The sequence below is a fragment of the Lygodium microphyllum genome, chromosome 12 (genome assembly GCF_053477565.2).
Source record: "Lygodium microphyllum isolate KBCC chromosome 12, Lygodium_microphyllum_v1.1.10, whole genome shotgun sequence".
NCBI lineage: Eukaryota > Viridiplantae > Streptophyta > Polypodiopsida > Schizaeales > Lygodiaceae > Lygodium > Lygodium microphyllum.
In genome coordinates this window covers 59,763,784-59,769,719 of record NC_141146.1, presented here as the reverse complement: position 1 = coordinate 59,769,719, position 5,936 = coordinate 59,763,784, and positions in this window count along the sequence as shown.

Sequence of the window (5,936 nt, the reverse complement as noted above, 5' to 3'; positions counted from 1 at the left end):
AATGGGATCTTCAACGAGAGCTATATAAGGCCGTGGCAAGCAACTCAAACCTATAGAGGGACATGATTGCGAGAGTTTTTGAGGAAGCCATATGGGTAGACAACTTTCTTAGGGAGAGAAGCTCTTTGACAGTGCAATAACCGAGATCTAAAAGTGGAGCTAGCTAGACTATAAGAGTCAATGCAAAGAACTATGCAACCCCACGTGCAATGTGTACACTGTGGAGGAAATCACCTATCATTTGAATGCCTTGATCCTAGAGCAAGGCCTTGTGCCAATTGTGGAAGATTCAGGCATGACGCCATGCACTGTGTCAGTTGCCAAGACGGTTGCCTTACCAGCAACCTTACATGCAACCATACTATCTAGGGGCTAGACAACCATATTTGGGAAGGGGAGCCCCTTTGGCACTCCTTGCGCCCAATGAATCAAAGCTAGCCGTTGCACCAAGGATAGGTATCAACCCTATAGGGATCTCTAGACCTCTTGTACCTATCATTACCCATCCACTGAGTGAAGCTCCAATGCACTTGGTGGAAGGACCCCTAGAGGGAGATTCTTATTTGAATCCTTATGTTTCTTATGACGAAGAAGGTAATCCAATATTGATGGACTATAGACCCATGCTGATCATGGCCTTAGGTAGAGGAAGAGGTAGAGGCCTAGGAGGAAATCAGAACCAGGGACCCATAGCATGTTGGACATGTGGTCATCCAGGGCATATCTTGTCTCACTACCCTGAAGAGGAGCAAGCAAATGGAGAGAATGCTGATTTGAGGTGCCTCGAATGCAGAGTCACACATCTATTCGCTGGTTGCCTTGGCAAAAGCCCTCCACTAGCTTGATAATTATACCATATGTGCCACTCGGGCTCTTTTGTGTTAAGTCATGTGGCACTGATGCCACACCTATACCCTTAAAAGTCATGACTCAAGCTCAAACGAAGCAGGTTGGTATCTCACTACATGGGCTTAGCAACTTGGATGCATCCTCCATAGGGAAGAAGAATCAAGAGGGTAGAAAAAAAAAATCAAGGCAAAAATAATGCTCAAAACTGAGAGTGAGACCACATTTACCAAAGGTAAGCAAGTTATAGATGGTGAAGCAGAAACATCCTCCTCCCAAGATGAGAGAGAAGGGAAGTGCTAAGGTTGGAGAGTACCCTGACCCCCCAACTGGCAATTGAAAGTTGCAGATAAGGTCAAGGAGTGGATAAAAGAAGCACAAGCACACCTTGAGGTTGAGGAAATCTCAACCATGAGCCCACCAACCGCACCCACATATTTGAGGGTGGCAAGAGAGATAACGCCACCACGTCAGCAGTTGCATGGGCACAGTGAGAGGACCAAGAATACACAAACAATTCAAGAACATTGGCAAGGAATCCATGAAGCTGAGGAGGGAAAGAGGGATAGCGGCTTGCTAGCAACACTCATAACGACTCTTGTGATAGTGTCATTGGGGAAACTTCTTAGACAAAACCCGCACTTTGGCAAGGGTTGAAGCGATGGGTAGAACACAATAATGACCATAAGCCGTAAGTCTCTCCTGACCACGATGTCGTGGCACACATACCCAACCTAACATTGAATCCCATGTCTAAGTCCCCACAAATAAACACTTTTTGGGAGGGCATTGAGATGCATGTAGTCTTACCTATCATTGCCTTAGGAGATACTACACAAAAGGGGATAGTGGACATGGGAGCAGGGGTTAGCATACTTAGTCATGCAGTCTTGCAAACTTGGGGAAATCCACAAGTGGAAATTGCAAGGTTCAATGTCACCCTGGCGAACGGAATGAAGGTTAGACACTTTGGATTCCTAAAGGATTGGCCACTAAAGATAGTGGGAATCCAATTCTCATTAAACTTCATAGTCATGAAGGGAGTGGATTATGATATCATACTAGGAAGGCCATGGATGAGAAATGCCAAAGAAATAGAGGACTGGGGTAATGGTCTAACATTCTTAGGCAATAGATCTGAAGCAGTTTGAGTAGAAATGGACACTTGGAAGACCTCACTCATGGATTTAGATGCCATATCTAACCTTTTGAAGGGGGCCTTAAAAGCGAGAAGTGATTATGGGGCTCTAACAAAGTACAGTCCTTGCCCTAAGGATGAGCAGGATTGGATGCACGTGTTGGAAATCATCGACCTCCCATTCTCGGAGGAAGAGGATGAGTACATGCAAGTTGTCGACTCTGCTATCAACTCTAAGAGTGCAATCACTTCTAAGCTACCCACAGTACTTGTGTGCATGATGGCAGGAAGTCCCATGGGCCAATCAATGTTGATTACCTATCATAAGTAAACAAAATTGAACTTCACATAATCCTTGAGCACTTGTCAAGAAAGCTAGCTAGCAACCCAACCACACCAACTTGAAGCCCCTTAAGGATCTTATGGAAAGCAGGAAGTGGCAATGGACCAAGGTGCATGACTTAAATTTGCCATATAATTGGGCTCTCTTGACAAGTGAGACTACATTCAGGGGTAGGGACCCTGCAAGCAACCTATAGACCCAGTCTAAAAGTTCTGATGATGAGTACGAGGACTATTTCTCCACCAATGCGAAGAGTAAGGGGAAAGTACAAACCATAGAATATGATTTGGAAGGAAGGATAATTGAATAGATCAGTATAGACTCTAAACCCCAAGAAATGAGCATGTTCCTTATGAGCAAAGGAATAGCCAATGTAGACAGAGATCGAGCTTGGCTAGAGTGTCTCAAGGTGCTAAATCATGAGCAAGCAAGACTGTCTCATCCTTGCCCCCTACCACTATTTGGAGTTGAGATAGCTTCAGAATTGTGAGCACCAAGGGAGACATCTTCTTCTAGTCAAGAGGGCGAGTACAATTCCAAGCTAGAGGCAAGTTTTGATAGTGACCCTGAGATTCCTCAACCACTTGGGACCCGGCACACCAAGGGGGACCTTCTAGTCCACCTGAGGTGTAGGAAGATAAAGGAGGAAAAGAGGAGACTATCATAGTTGATAGAAGTTGAACGACAAAAGAAACCCTAAGACCTACCCCATCGCTTCACAAGGTATAAAAAGGGTGACAAAATAGTGGTGTTTTAGGAGCCAAAGGGAAGGGGCAAGCAAGTAAAATCATTGAAGCCAAGGTTAAGGAGGTCAACTTGGCGAGAGGGGAGGACAAGCCTCGATGGATATACATAGCATACGACCTAATCGAGAAAGAAGAGCACGATCTCATAAATCTCTAAGGGTTCACTGATGTGTTTACATGGGAACTAAAGGGAATAGATTCGAGTATCATGACTCATAACATTCCCATGACCCCCTAACACAACACTAGTTAGGCAATGGCCATATGTAATGAATCCTAAGCATGCACACGCCATAAAGGAGGAGATTGATAAGCTATTGAAGGCAAGATTCATTTAAAAGATAAAGCATACAGACTAGTATAAACCATAGTCATAGTCATGAAGAAGAATGGGAAGATTCGAGTGTATGTGAACTATAAGAAGGTCAATGCAACTACCAAGTGAGACAATTACATGTTGCCTTACAGAGAGCACATGCTAGAGAGGGTGGCAGGAAAGGAAGCCTACAACTTCTTGGATGGCTTCTCAAGCTGTAACCAAGTGCAAGTCCATTCAAACGATAGGCACAAGATGGCATTCGCCACCAAATGGGGTGTGTTTGCCTACATAGTCATGCTATTTGGACTAACTAATGCCCCTGCTACCTTCCAATGCCTCATGTGTGCCATTTTCAAGGACCTGCTTAGAAAATGGTTGGAAGTCTTTGTCGATGATCTATGCATCCATACCAAATGCTAAAATTATCCTAAAACCAATCCTTGATTAAGAAAACCTATTTACAATGAGTCTCCCCTTCACCATGTCCTATTTCACCCTTTTATACCCAAAAACTCACACAAACACTAGCTTCTACTTTAGTGCTCCTCAAACAACAAATCTGATAGTTTTGTTGGCTCCAAAATGGGGTAAAACCTCAAGATACTTGTTCAAAACTCTCTCAAATTGCTCCTTCTCCCCTCTTCTTGTTCGGAGTGTTGTTTATTGCCTTCGCATGTGACACGAATTTGAAAGCCCTTCTTTTTCCAGAGGTCTCCAAAAACTAGCTAAAAAGCAAGTTGCTTTATGCATGACACCCTATTCTAGAAGTTTTCTACACCTTTTGAGAATATCTATAAGAAAGAATGTCCAAAATATCAAAATAGGCTAAAATTGTCCAAAAATTCCATAAGTTTGAACTATGCATACTATGGATGATAACACTAATGACTAATATGACATTGACTCTCTAGAGTAATAAGAAAGCTGGATGATGATGCACTTGAGGGTTTTTCACACTGTATTCATGTAGCAGCATGACATCCATCCCTTCTAAACTTGCACATCCTCCAGTATGTGCCACATGGTTAATCTTCATCTGGATCAATATATTCATCTTCCATCCCTAAATCTTCATTATTCTCTTGATCATCCAAGTCAGCATAAACCTATTCTTCATCTTGCACATGTTCTTAAATTGGTTTACTTATATTCCATCGCATAAAAATCTTGATCCTCTTTCTTGCAATAAGAATATTCAAATGTCAGTTATGGAAATACAAGTCTCCTTCATCTTTTGAATGGCTGCGGCCTTTACTAGAGATGGCCTTTGACCATAAGGCCCACACATATGTCCCACAATCAAAACTTCCTTGACTCCAAAAACTGACTTTAGCCCAGAAAGAGTAAGGCTTACCTCTTCTAACGTGGATAAGATCTTCTCACAATCAAAAATATGATGTGCAACAAACATGTGACACCCCCTCGAACCCACTATCTCATCCTTGACCCCAAAAATTGACATTGGCCCATAAAGGGTAAGATTTAACCCCTTGAATCCATTGTCTCATCCTTGACCCCTTATTCACACCCTTTTATAGGCATATCATCAAGAAAAGGTATAGTAACCGGTGGTATGAAGTCACAAAGGACTTTGTTCATCCCATTCATCATATGTGCAACCGAGTTGATTGCTCCCTAAGGTAAAGTACACATCCTTATTAAACCCAAAGGTATCCTCATAGTTGTTAAATCCTTGCTATCCACATCCAATTGAAATCGATCATATCCAGAGTAGGGATCTCCCATAGAATAGATCACCCTTCCTACAAAAGTTTTTGCAAACTCATCCCACAATTGGACCTATACCAACATTCCTAATAGTCACTTTGTTCACCTCTTGTACAAACCTCAAAGCTCCATTCTTCTTTGGCACTATTAACCACCTTGAATGTGGAGCACAAGAGGGCTCCAAAATACCCATCTTGATCTTTTCATTCAATAACTCAATCAAATTTGATAAGTGAGATTAGGAATATGAATAGGTCTTAAGTTCCAAGGCACATGAGGCACAATGAAAGTAACCATTGGAGCAACAACACTAGGATCCACACATTTGATTTCATATGGTTGAAAAGCAAAAGCCTTACCATGTTTTGATAGCATCTCTTAGAAGCACTTTTTCTCCTCTAGTGTGAGAAATCCCTTGCATCCAATCTTCAATTTCTTTAAAGGCTTTGGTGTAAATGTATCCCCAATTCTTTGTTGATCTCGTAGGTTTGGTTGTTGAGAGGTTTGATTCATCTTTTGTCTAGTATTAGAAGGTAGAGGTTGAGCAATGTGTTTTACCTTTTTAGTGACAATTTTATGCTTGGTCTCCACATGCACTTTTGGTCCTTCACTTGCTTTGGAACACATGTCTTCTTTGAAGCCTCTACATGTCCACTGAACATACTTTAACAACTTCATTACCTTCCTCTAGATTTGAATCAACTATGGCTACAAGCTCTCCAATAGTATCAACAAAAGAAACTTCTTCAAAAACTCCTGAAATCCCTTCTTCATTTTCAATGACACCACTTTCCTTCAAGATCTTTTGAGCATTAC